General features: G+C 34.2%; 1 pseudogene; it reads left to right on the top strand.

Annotated features, from left to right (window-relative positions):
* The first annotated feature begins 5137 nt into the window (after nt 1-5137).
* Nucleotides 5138-12097, top strand: LOC142629752 (putative serine/threonine-protein kinase PBL3; annotated as a pseudogene).
* Nucleotides 12098-13840: the final 1743 nt, after the last annotated feature.

The following is a 13840-nucleotide window of genomic DNA, read 5'->3' as shown; positions in this document are numbered from 1 at the left end:
ATGCATGAATTAAAATAAAATAAAAAAGCTTGGTTCAAATGCACTTAAAATAAAGAATTGAAAGTTAAAACTAAGAATAAATAAATATAGGAGTTAAAAAAAGTAAAAAAAAGTTTTAAAAAAAAATAAATAAATAAAAATAAAATAAAGATGTGCCAAATAAGAGAGAGATTAAGGAGTTATACATACTATTTAATCAGTTCATCATTGGGGAGACGCATGCGCAAAGATATGCATTATAATTGAGGAACGAAATAGGGTGTCTACACTATGTTGATCATAATGACAATAATGGTGAAGATCTTGACAATAGCGATGAGTATGAGGAGACGATTGAGCAAGGCGACTTTGATGAAGATGTTGATCACCATGAAATTGCAGCCAATCTTCATGCTGATGATATATTTGATTGTGATGAAAATGATGCGGATGATGATATTGGTGTCCAACATGTTACAAACACAACCCCTACCTACACACCTCCTGCCCCATCATTCTATGCAAATACTTAAGAAAGTATGGTTGATCCTTTGCTTCTACTTGGCAAGTGGGGATGAATTTTAGTAAAGAGTCTATTTTTCCCAATAAAGAGGCAATGAAGCATGCATTAGCAATTTAGGCCGCTAAGAAAAAAAAAATTATATAATCACTAGGTCCACCAAGGTGAAACTGTATGTGAAATGTGTGGATGAGTCATGCAAATGGTATGTCTAGGCATTCATGAAGCCTAAACTTCAAAGACTTTGGGTGGTCACTATTTATGTGGGTCCTCACATTTGTATACCCCTTGGGTCACTAGAAGATGCTAGAATGATAGATTCTAATATTGTTGCAGTAGAACTTCTTCAAATTTTATTCTAGAAACACCCAACCACAGTTTCATGAACTTAGAACTAACATAGGTTGACCAAGATACCTATTTTTCTTTAAAAGTGGTTAGTTACACAATAACTCTACAATTGTTAAGGACATGGTTCAAAAGAATATTTTGAATGTGCATATTATAAATATTGGCCACGAAACTAAATGGAAGATTAATGGATTAATGATCATTTGGTCTGGTAGAAATTGAGAAATACATAAGACTACCCAATCACCAAATACATACACATACAACTCAAACCCTAAAATTAAATCAAATACTCTAAAGTGGAGAGAGAGAGAGAGAGAGAGAGAGAGAGAGAGAGAGAGAGAGAGAGAGAGAGAGCGAGAGCGAGCGTTGGGGAGTGCGAGAGACTGAGATTAATATAGGAGCCATTGACGAGACTCACAAAGAGAGAGGAGAGAAAGTTTTAGTGTTTGTGTTTGCAGAGAGAGGAAAAGAGAGAATTTTAGTGTTTGTGCCGACTCTGATGAAAGGAGCCATCGACGAGACTTACACAGAGAGAGATGCAAGAGAGTTTAGGTTTTTGTGTTTGAAGAGAGAGTAGAGGAGAGAGTTTCAAAGTTTGTGTTTAGTATTTGTGTTGGGTTGAAGTCTAAGGCTTGGTGTGTTATCCCGTACCCTTTTAAAAACTCAAGCCTATTAAACTCGAGTTTGCTTTGATAATCTTGAGTCTAAAAGTCTCGAGTTCTAGCTAGATTAATTTGTTTCCACATGGATTCAATTTCCACATTAGCTGTTGATAGCACATGGAACTCGATTCTCAAAGACGTGAGTTTCTTCACTAAACTCGAGTTTGAGAGGCTCGAGATGCTAGTTTAAAAAATAGTTTTGAAAACTTGTTAATTAATGAAAATTTTCCCAAAATCATGTTAAATGCCAAAAAAATTCTGATGTGGTTGGCATGTCTTTACAAAGGATATTGGTTTGAATGAAGGAAGAAAACTTGGAATGAATGTAGAAAAAGAGTTGAAGAAGAAGAAAGAGAAGGAGATTGAACTACGTGAGAGAGAGTTTAATCAGAAATTTTAGGCTGATATTTTATCGGGTTTTGTTTTTGGGGGAGAAGGACTTCAGAATTTTATTGGGATTTGTTTTTAGGAGAGAAAGAGAGTTCTTTTTATTATTTTTTAATATTGCTGACATAGAAATTTGTGAAAATTTCAAATCCTACGTGACAAGTTTTGAGAAAGTAAAAAAAGAGTCAAATACAAGCCAGAGACTTGAGTTTTATAGTATATATAGAGGGAGAGGCTTCTGTCCAAAGCTTAGTTCCACTAGACACGTGTCCAAAACTGGATGTGTTTGCTTCTCAACACATCCAGTGAAATTAGCCACTAGACACAAACCCAACTGGACCCAAAAAGTTGTCTCTCTTGGGTCCCCTTCATCATCTTTTTGTAGTTTATAGTAGAATAGGGGAAAATATTGCAAAAGTTTGTTAAATAATACTGTCACGCCCCGAACCCAATTATAAGATAGGCACGTGACAACTGCCACACACTTATAAAGTACACACCCTACAAGTGTCAAGGCCTTCTTAGCAACTAAAATTTATCCTGAACTAAAATCAAATAAATCCAAAATACCTCAACAATTTCTCTATGAATAGTTCTCCAATAATTTAATAGGAAGAAAATCCAAACCTCATGTTCATAATGCAAATTGGCCAAAAGATATAAGACTATTACAAGGCTATCTAATTCCAAAATCACTAAGCTTCTTTCCCTGCTCACAACACAACATCAAAACTCCCAAAATTTGTTATTCTTCACAATCTGAAACTGGAGGGGAAAAAGGGGGTGAGTTGACAACTCAATAAGTAACCAAAATCCTAATAAGTTCCATCAAGCAATAGATCTGTAAAGTATAAGATGTAATATGTGTTTTCAAAATTTATAATATACTATGTGTTTTCAAAAGTTATAATATACTATGTATTTTCAAAATAACTGAAGAAGTTTCATAGTCTTAAAATAATAAGTTGTACATAGATCACATACTTTAATCCTATATCATAGATGGTTTAGAAAATAGTCAGTTTTTCATATATCAAAAGCTATAACTTACAATAGGTTCCAAAAACACATAAGCAATTTTAGTGACTCAAAATAGTTTAAATACTCAACATTTCCAAAATCACATATGTAGTTTTAAGGACTCAAAACTGTTCAATATTCAAACGTAATTCATATACTTAACAATCTTATGACTATGGTCACGCTATATCCCCGTGACTGGGCATCAAAGTACCAATGAATAACCCTCATTAGCTGGGTATCAGAATACCAATGAATAACCCCTATTGGTTTGGGTATTAGAATACCAATGAATAACCCCCATTGGCTGGGTATCCGCGTACTAATGTATAACCTCCATTGGTTTGGGTATCAGAGTACCAATGAATAACCCTCATTGGCTGGGTATCAGAGTACCAATGAAAAACACCATTGGTTTGTATATCAGAATACCAATAAATGACCCCTATTGGCTGGGTATCAGATAATCAATTCACAATCAGATTGTCCATAATCATATATATCAAATCATAATTCAAACCAAAAATATATCTCATTCAAATACATATATATAATCATATATTCAGTATTTAAATATATTTGGGATATTTTTATATTCTTTACTTTAAATTAAAATAGCCCAAAAACAATTAAATAAAATAAATCTTATATTTAATGCTCATATATATTTGTGACAATTCTTTACTTGAAATCAGTAATACAATAGAAATAAAATTGTAACAACTGTAAACAATTTTCGTAGTTAAAATATGCAAAATAAAACCAATTAGGATAAGGTTACTTACCTCTAAAAACCATATCAAAAGGAACTTCTCTCTAACACTTCCTCTAAAATCCTTAGATATCACCTAAACAATTTTTCAAGTATCATTTACTCAATAATCCAATATTTTTAAAATAAAACTTATATGAATACTCGGCCAAAAAAGAAACCGTTAAAAATATCCAATAATTACCCACTATTATCTCATAGTTAAAAATTCTCATATTCATCATATATATATATATATATATATATATATATATATATATTTCCTCCACTTTTTGTCACTAATAGTACTAGGAATAAAGCCTATAGATACACCATAGGTATAGCCATATTTGGTCAAAAGTACCACCTAATCTTCTATACGTGTGCTCATATAAATTTTTTTTTTTTTTTTTTTTTTTTAACTCCATTCACCCCTAGACCATCTTCTAGTTTTCTTTTGGCAAGAGGACAAATCACACAAACTAAGCTCTGCCACAAGCTTTTATTGAAACACTATTTTTCCTCTACCAAGTCAATAAACAAGTAATAATATATTAGAAAGAAGTTGGTGTTCCGATACAATTCCTTCAAGAAAAATTACTTAGAGCAGATTCATACGGCCATGGCTAAAGAAAGTCTTACTGTTGGGCAAAATACTCACATAAGAAAATATTCTAACACCACATAAAGTTTAAATTTGACAAAAAAATAAGATTTTTTAAGTACTTACCTCAAAGGTATAGTCAATCCTTCTCTATTTCAGTCTTTTGAGTAGTCTCCTCTTTCAAAATATCTCCCTATATACGTTGATTTAATAAGCTTATATATAGTTAGGATTTCAACCTTATTTTCTAAAATTTTCTTATAATTATAAATTATAAAATTGGCCCCACAAAGATTTTTACTTAAATACCTCTCCTTTTAAATCTTTTTTTTTTTTTGGTATTACAAATATAATAAGAATGTGTTTGGATACCGCTTATTTTGCTGAAAATTAAAAACAATAAAAAAATAATAATTTATGAGTTATTGTTCACTGCTGTTCAATATTGTTCATTTGTCTTGCATTGTTAATGTCCTATAAATAGTACAAGAGGTGCTAGTCAAAAAAAAAAAAAAAAAAAAAGCCAAAAATGCCAGACGCGTGAACATGGAACGCAATCCCAACGGAGCTTAATTTTCTTTCTCTGCGTTTTCTCTTCAGTTTCCTTCCTCCACTCTTCTTCCCTCTTCTCTTCCTTATTGTCTTTCTTAATCAAAACCCATTTTTTCTCACTTAATTTTTCATTAATCTCCACTAAGTTTGTGACAAACAAAACTAGCTTCACATGGAGGTTGGTTGACGCGGGTCATTCATTTTTTTGCTTCACTTTATCTTTTCTGCCGAGCATTCAGATTAATCCATGATGTGTTGCTAAGAATAGCAAGCAAAGATTGTGTCTTGTAAGAGACAGAAAATATCCTATGGGCAACTGCCTAGATTCTTCAGCTAAAGTAGATACAGCTCAAAGCTCTCATGACACTTTTGGTAACTTATACTAGTCAATTCTATTTTGGTAGTAGTTAATGCTTTGGCCTGAATTTTCTATTAAAGATTGTTTTTTTTTCTTATGAGCAAGTTTTTTTGGCGAGGTAGGTTTTGAAGTTGGAGGATAATTGACTTTATGGGAATCTTTATAGCTTAAAAATTGTGATTTTTTGGGTTTGTTTTACTGATTTTGGGTTTTTTTTTTTTTTTTTTGGGGGGGGGGGGGGGCGGCGGCGGCCAGGGTTGAATATTTGAGGTTTTTTTATAAGTAAATTTGATCTCTTTTTGCTTGGTGTTTACGAATCTTTATGCAAGTCTTATTTTTGTGGGTAGGAACTGGTTGGCATGAGATCTATCAAATATTTCATTATTGCTTGACCATGCGAGTTTTTTCATAAATTAGCTGTTTGAAGAATCTAATTTAGCTGTTTCTCAAAAAAGGAAAATAAAAAAATCTAACCAGCTGTACGCTTTAATGTATTTTATCAAAAGATGTTTCTAGCATAGTGAGTTTGAACTTTGAACTAAAATATCCCTACTTGAGGAATAGTCCAAAATAGGTACAATGTTGAGATTGATTGGCTCTTGAGTTGTAGTAGAAACTGCCTGCGTATGTTGTTTGTGCTATAAAGAACCCTTTTTTCCCTTAACAGGATCAGGAGTCCCAACATTTTTGATCAAAACTGACCGTTAATCAGCTCCTTCCAGTGTGGCCATTCAATCTTTCAGTGAGAAAAGCAATGCTTCAAGTCTTCCTACTCCAAGGTCTGAAGGTGAAATATTATCATCTCCAAATTTGAAAGTCATCGCTTTCAATGAGCTAAAGAGCGCCACCAGAAATTTCTCTCCTGATAGGCTTCTTGGTGAGGGAGGATTTGGTTATGTTTTCAAAGGATGGATTGATGAATACACTTTTTTGGCTGCAAAGCCGGGATCAGGAATGGCTGTTGCTGTCAAGAAGCTTAAATCTACGAGTTTCCACGGCCACAAGGAGTGGTTGGTAGGTCTCTTCTTCTTGTTTTCATCTTTTTTTGTTTTTTTGGTTTTTTTTTTTTTTTTTTTGGTTTCTAAAGTTTACCTATTAAATACTGTTACTCTTTAAGGGTGCGTTTGTTTCGACAGTAAAGCAATTCCGGAAAATGTTTTCAGCATTTGCGGGTGTTTGGCAACACCGGAAATTTTGGTCAAACGGAAAATCAAACCCATTGACCGGAAAATAAACCCTCCCCACCCGTAAAACGTTTTCCATGTCTATTTTACCTTCAAATTGAAATTTTCCAGAAAATTATTACACAGAGCATGAAGAGAGAGAGAGCACGAAGAAACAAAGACACAAAGCACGAAGAGAGAGAGAGAGAGAGAGAGCACCCAGTCCGCGCCGGCGAGATCGCGCCTTTGCCATCGCCATTGTCGCGTTGGTGCGATCTCGCCTTCGCCATCGCCATCGCCATCGCCGCGCCGTGCGATCTCGCCTTCGCCTTCGCCGTGCCGCGCCGGCGCAATCCCCCCTTCGCCATCGCCAGTCGCCTCTCTCTCTCTCTCTCTGTCTTCGTTCTCTCTGACCGGATTTGGTTTTTGATGATTTGTATTGAGAAAAATTGATGATGAGCTTTTTTTATTTTTGGGTTTTGTTGTGCTTCATTGAGAAAATTTGATGAGTTTTTTTTTTTTTTTGGGTTTTGTTGTTCTAGATCAGGAAATGATATTTGTTTGGAAGTTGAGAAAATGTGAGCAACAAATAGAAAATGCATTTTCTATAATATTTTCAAGATCACAACCAAACACCTGAAAATATTTTTCAAAGTATTTTTTAAAATGTTACCAAACACCTAAAAATATTTTCTTTTCCCGAAAATATTTTCAGCTGAAATTGTTTTACATCCAAAAAATATTTTACACCCAACCAAACGCAGCCTAAACTTCAAATGAGAGTTTTTAGTTCGAAAATGTTAAAAGAGAGCATTATTTTGTGTCCATTTTTTAATGTTGTGGCAGCTTTGTTGTTAGGTTAATCATTTTAAAAAATAATAAAATAAAAAATTCACAGCCATAATAACCATCACCTCCATTATCACTCTCAAACTCCGGCGTTCCTCAACACACCAGCAAAAGATCCGACAACCCAAGACCACATCGCCCATACCTGTGCCACACTACATAGCTCTAGAGCTTTTTGATCAATCGGCTATTTTGCTTGAGTTTTGAGATTATTTAATTAGAAAAATAGCAAAGTGAACTTGAAGGAAAGTTAATTATGAGCTTATCATTATGGTTATGATTGTCATTGTTGTCCCTCACTAATCTTTGTGCCAATCACTTTTCATTTTTGGTCAATTTGATTTGTCAGCCATAAAAATAAAGATAGTGCCTTTGATTGAAATTTTGTGCGGAATGTGATAGTATGGGTTTTGTTTTCCCCCCCGTTGTGGCCCCGAGACCACTCTTGAACTCTCTCCTTAGACTTCAATAGTTCAACCCAATAAGGACCAACTTGTCTATCCAAGGATCTACCAAAGATCTTGTTGACAATGATGGCGACAACGCTGTCATCCACCTAAACCCAGTGACAAGTCTTTCTTGTCTATTATGACTTTTGAACAATGTGGCCATAAGAGAGAACATTTTGGGTGCTGTGAGAAACATTTTGAGTATAAAGAAACCCGGTCCGAATTTGATCGGTTGTCATTTTTAGATAAAATATCTAATTTCATCACTGATTACAAATTAAAATTTTGAGTTTACAAAGAACTTGTAATTTATATTCAGTGACTAAATCACATACTATGCACCTCATGGACTATATGATAATGTCTAAATATTCATGTTACCATTATTTTAAATAATAACAAAACAACTTTATTAATTATAACATAATATTATACATAATGTCATACATAGTATCATACAATAGAAATTAAAATACACATATCCTAACACTTGATTCATGTATTGTATTATATTTTATTTTTTTAAGAATGGCCCAAGCTCATGCGACTTATTGGGGAAATTGAGGGAGTGTGGTTTGGAGAGTATGGGTCGGTTCCTTTCGGACCTTTTGCATGAGTCCATCCCATGAGTGCTACCAAGTGGGCAAGGGACACTAATAGTACCTCTCGCTCATTGAAGAGGTCTTGTACCTGAAATTTCCACCTTAAAAGATCCTTTATGCTCTGGCTGACTGTGACCATCTTTTCTGCTCTACCATTTTTTTCCTAAAACACATAGCTAACCCTAAGTGGCTGGCCTTGTCTGCTGCAACAACTAAATGCAGACTCCAAGGTACTGCCATGTCTTGAAAACATTAGCTCATGAATTTAGGCCACTCCATTTCCCAAATTATGCAAAAAGAAAGCCAATCCTCTTACCCAATTAAAGCAAATCTGACCATAACCTCTTTGATTGAGACCTTAGGGTTCAAAGCCTCTTCTATTGACCAAAATCAGTCACTTAGAGCACCCCAAACTCAATAAAAAAGGTCCCAATCAAATTCAAAACAAGACAATCACATTTGACTCTAAGAGCAACACCCCAAGCTCAATATAAGAGCCTTTCTTCAGCTAAAAACCAAGAACCACATTCTCTCTCACAGAGCTGAAACTTTAGAACAAAAACCCATTTAGCCAGTTAACACCCTCACAATTTTAAAACTTAGGGGTGGAAATATGAGTACAGGGGAATCTTCCATTTCTTCCTCACAACTTCTCTCAATTTCTTCTTCTTGCTGACTGTGGGTTGAAGTTTCAGACTTGTGTGCTTTTTCTGTATTTTCTTGTATTACAGTTATGACATTTTGATTTCTCTCTTGTTTAAGCACCATTAATCTTTTGTTCATTATACATTTGGAATTTTGGGCTTGATTTTCCACAAATAAACTTTTCTAAAGAATCTAAGGGGGGATTTGGGTTAATCTTGCATTTTTGGCCCTTGTTGCAAAACGTCCCTGACATAGGGTCATTTCAGTCATTTTATAGGTTTAGGGATATTCTAGTTATTTTGGAGGTCTTGGCGGTATTTTGGTCAATTTTTAGGCTTTAGGGTCATTTCGGACATTTTTTAGGTTCTAAGGGTATTTCGGGTATTTTTTTTAAAGTTTTTAGGGCTATTTCAGTCATTTTTAGGTTCTAAGAGTATTTTGGTCATTTGTAGGTTCTAAGGGTATTTCGGGCAATTTTGGTCATTTTGAAAATTTATAGACATTTTGGTAATTTTTTAGAATTAAAGATATTTTGGCCATTTTAGAAATTTTAGTGGTATTTTTGTTATATATATATGTGTGTGTGTATATGAGTTTTACGTATAATAATTGGGTTGAGTTGGATTTGGGTTATAATTAAATTGTTAAATGGGTTATAACGGATAAATGAGTTTTATGTACCAACCCATTTATACCCAACCCAAACCCATACATTTAACACCCCTACTTATTGGACATGGTGTAATCACTGATATTATCTCATATATTCCAGACTGAAGTTAATTCTATTGGCCAACTTCATCCAAATCTGATTAAGCTAATTGGGTACTGTCTGGAGGGTGAGAACCAGTTTTTGGTCTATGAGTTCATGCCTAAAGGGAGCTTAGAGAATCATCTATTTAAAAGTAAGTTATGCATTCCAGTAATTTTATTGGGAAGCGTGCTTGTACTATGTGCTGACTGGATTTTTATGCTCATTCATAATAATGAGACATGAGGTCTTTCATCTGTTTGCTACTTTGGTTCCTTAGAGAAAAAAGATTATTAAAAAAAAAAAAAAAAAGTCTGCTTAATGTTGCCTAATTCAGATGTTTGTTCCTCCTAACGAAGTAGTAGAGAAGCAAAATCTCAAATTTCTTCCAAGTTTTCATGTCATCAATACAGAGGGTTAGCATGTGTCAATGTCTGTCGACCAACACAGAATGCTGTCATCTTCTATTTTGGAATAGATTACCCTGTTAAGTCATTATTCGCTAAGCTCAATATTCTTATCGCTACCAGGCAAACTTGAAATATCAAAACTGTTATTTCATTTTTGTTTGTTGCGAAATTATAAATTCAAATTTCTTGCAGTTTTAAATATTTTTTCTTTCCTAACTCGTCTTCGCATTCTCTGGCAGTATAATATAACTCTCAGCTTGGCTCTCAAATGTAAGGTTAGGACTTCATGGATATGAAAATTGTTTGTCATCCTTCATGCTATGTTGTGTACCACAGGGGGGCCACAAGGCCCACAATCACTTTCCTGGGAAATAAGGATCAAAGTGGCCATCGGTGCTGCTAGAGGGCTCTGTTTTCTTCATGAGGCCAAACCACACGCCATATATCTTGACTTCAAGGCTTCTAATATCCTATTAGATGCGGTATGCTAAATTAAGAGAAAGACAATGGTATATATTTGGGAACCAAATTGGGTCGTGCACTAAATTCGTTAAGATGTTGACGTATTGAATATTTTCTGCGCGCATTCCAATGAATCTAGTGTACAGAAGCGTTAAACTCAATATTTGCTTTGTTTGGATGTAATTTGTGTCAACATTATATATATTTAAATTAATTGGGCATTGTGGATGCAGGAGTTCAATGCTAAGATTTCTGATTATGGGCCCTCAAAGGCTGCTGCTGCACGTAAATATGTTGCTACAGGTCCGTAAAATATCCATGTTAATTGTTATGCACTATTGGTACTATTAAAAAAAGATTTATACAAGATCAATTTTCTCCTAAAACAAAATATATATATATATATCTTTTTTTTTTGTTTTTTTGTTTTTTTTAATTTTCCCGCATTTTATTTTGGAGGAAAAAGAGAGAGAAAATTCAACACTTGAAGTTGCTTTTTAAAAATGCAATGTCCAAATCTTATACTTTTGATTACTAAGCTCAAAGAATATATTTTATGGATCTATAGCACCTGAATTTGTTGCTACAGGTCCTTAACATATCCATGTTAAGCATTATTGTTACTATTTAAAAAGAAAAATAATTTGTTCACAATTTTTTATAACAAATTTTAAGTGGTAGGTTCTTACTGGTTATTATTGTTGGGGCAAAAAAATAATCTTAGTGTTATGTTCAAATTTAAATCAATAACAACTAACCACCTATAATTTGTTGTGAAAATGTTGTGGACGTAGAATGATCATTGAATTGGATATATTATTTTTAGAAGAAATTTGATCTTACAAAAAATATTCTGTTTTTTTTTTTTTTATAATTCAAAAAGGAAAAAGACAAAATTCAACACTTGAAGTTGCATTGTAGAAATGTAATGTCCAAATCTAATAGTTCTAATTACTTAGCATAAAGAATATGAAGTGGAAACTATTAGTTTTTTGTCACTTTTTTTTTTCCCCAGCCTTTTGTTGAAGTAGAAGAATAGTCTCTGTGGATAAAAGAGCGAAAAATAATGCCCGAGTTCTCAAACAAAAGTGTTCAGTTCAAGTGAAATGTTGTTAATGCTTAACACTATTGGATGGAAGTATGAATTCATTCTGCATATTAAATAGGGTCTAATTAACAGGTGCACATCCGTTAACAATTTCCTATTAAATATTATGGTAAAAGCTTTTGAGGTTTTCTTTATTAAACAGGTCGGCTGACAGCAAAAAATGATGTCTACAGTTTTGGAGTTGTATTGCTAGAACTATTATCTGGACTACGTGCTATTGATAGGAAAAAAATTTGTACTGAGCAGATTCTGGTAAACTGGGCAAAGCCATTTTTGGGTGACAAAAAACAATTGTTCCGAATTATGGACACAAACTTGAAGGGCCAGTACCCCCAAAAAGGAGCCTATACGGTTGCTACCCTTGCCTTGAAGTGCCTAAGCACTGAAGCTAAATTCAGACCTAAAATGGCAGAGGTATTAGCAACCCTAGAACAGCTTGTAAACCCCAAAATGACTCACTTTGTTATTTGAATTTGAAATAGAGAATTCAATATTTAAATGGATTTTATCGGTTATTGTAACATTGTTGATGCTGAGGATCTTCAATAGAATTTTTTTGTCAAGATTGGATGGAAGACTAGAAGAATCCTTGTAATGAACAGAGAAATCTAGAGTAACAAGACTGGGATGGTGTCTGCCAAAGACACTTCGATGCTTAAGTTAGGCGCAACAATATGTAATAAAATGTATACAGTAGAAAGTTGTGTGTACCTCTTTTGGTCATGGGAGACTATTATATATATAGTCTTTATTGTATTAGCCGTTAAAGGCCTTTTATGATTCTGCCTTTATGGCTAAGTCGCGTTCAGGGTACATTAATGACCATTTATGATCCTGCAATGGTTGTTTATCCGTTGTAGTCTATTGGTTACTAAAGAGTCATCATTGCTCTTAAATATGGCTTTAATCATCCAATTGAATAGATGACGCTTTACACCTCACCTATTCAGTTGCCACCTTTATTCTTTTGTTGTTGTTGTTGTTGTTGTTGTTGTTGTTGTTTTTTTTTTTTTTTTTTTTTTTTTTAAATGAATGAAGGAATATGGAAGGTCCCATTTTTGGGTCACCAATGCTTTTTGAGATTCTTTGCTTGCAGCATTTAATTTGATGGGACTTGGATCGTTAGATCGTAAAAAAAAAAATTATTAGGTATTCTTAGAGTATTATAATAGCGTACTTTCTCTTCTCACAAAAATTATGGATCCTATTATGAATTTAATTAGTAGGACCTATCATTTATGTGAAAAGAAGGAGTATACATTTATGATTCTCCGGGAGTATTGTAGAAAGGGAAAATTCCCGACCTATCACAAGCTGACACATCATACTACCAAGTCCACAAAATACAGCCAATTACAAGGCGCCACGTATTGCTGCTAGGTTTTGCCATCACTATTCGGATTCCAATAGAAATTTGCCAAGTGTCATTGAAATAAAGGCATGAAACTGCATCAGCATGTGTAAGCGATGACACAAGCAGCCCTGCACGTGTAAGCGATGACACAAGCAGCCTTGCACGTGTAAGCGATGACATAAGCGGACCAATCAAGCTGTGACAAGTGTCACTAATCAGACTCCACCACATGTCGCTCACCTACCCCTAAACTCCTATAAATAGAAGTCTTCCTAAGACATTTAGGAGGACACACAGACAGAGAAGGAAGAAGATATCTTGAGTTCAGAAATCCAGAAGCTCTGCCGGAATCAAACCCCAAAGCCTTCAAGAATTTCAAGAACTCCAACCTCGAATACAGACAACATTCGAAGCAAAATCATCCAAACTACTCGTCCAAATCTCAAAGTTCACTAGAATCAAGCTCAAAAGCCTCCAGAAACCTCAACAAACCATAAATCAACGAAGCTCTACGAAATCAAGCCTCTAAAGCACCGAAGAACTTCCACTATAAACCTTCAAACACGAAGAACACACGAAGAACACGAAGAACAAAGAATTTCTAACAAGCTCATAGCCAGAGATTCATTGTAATTCCGTTTCAAAGATCTTCGATCCATTCCTCAGCCAAATTGAAGAATATCTTATGTTCAAATCAAAATCACATTATCACAATTCCAATCAATAAATCTTTCAAGGAGATCGAATCAGAGGATCACTCTTTTGTAATTACAGAGAATTGTACCACACATTTATCAATACAAATTCGTATTTGTGAAACTATTTTACTTGTTTGATTTATTTCGAACTAAGAAAATTAG

The sequence above is a fragment of the Castanea sativa genome, chromosome 3 (genome assembly GCF_040712315.1).
Source record: "Castanea sativa cultivar Marrone di Chiusa Pesio chromosome 3, ASM4071231v1".
In the NCBI taxonomy this organism is placed as follows: domain Eukaryota; kingdom Viridiplantae; phylum Streptophyta; class Magnoliopsida; order Fagales; family Fagaceae; genus Castanea; species Castanea sativa.
Note: the sequence above shows the minus strand (reverse complement) of the source record. Positions and strands in the feature narration are given on the sequence as shown.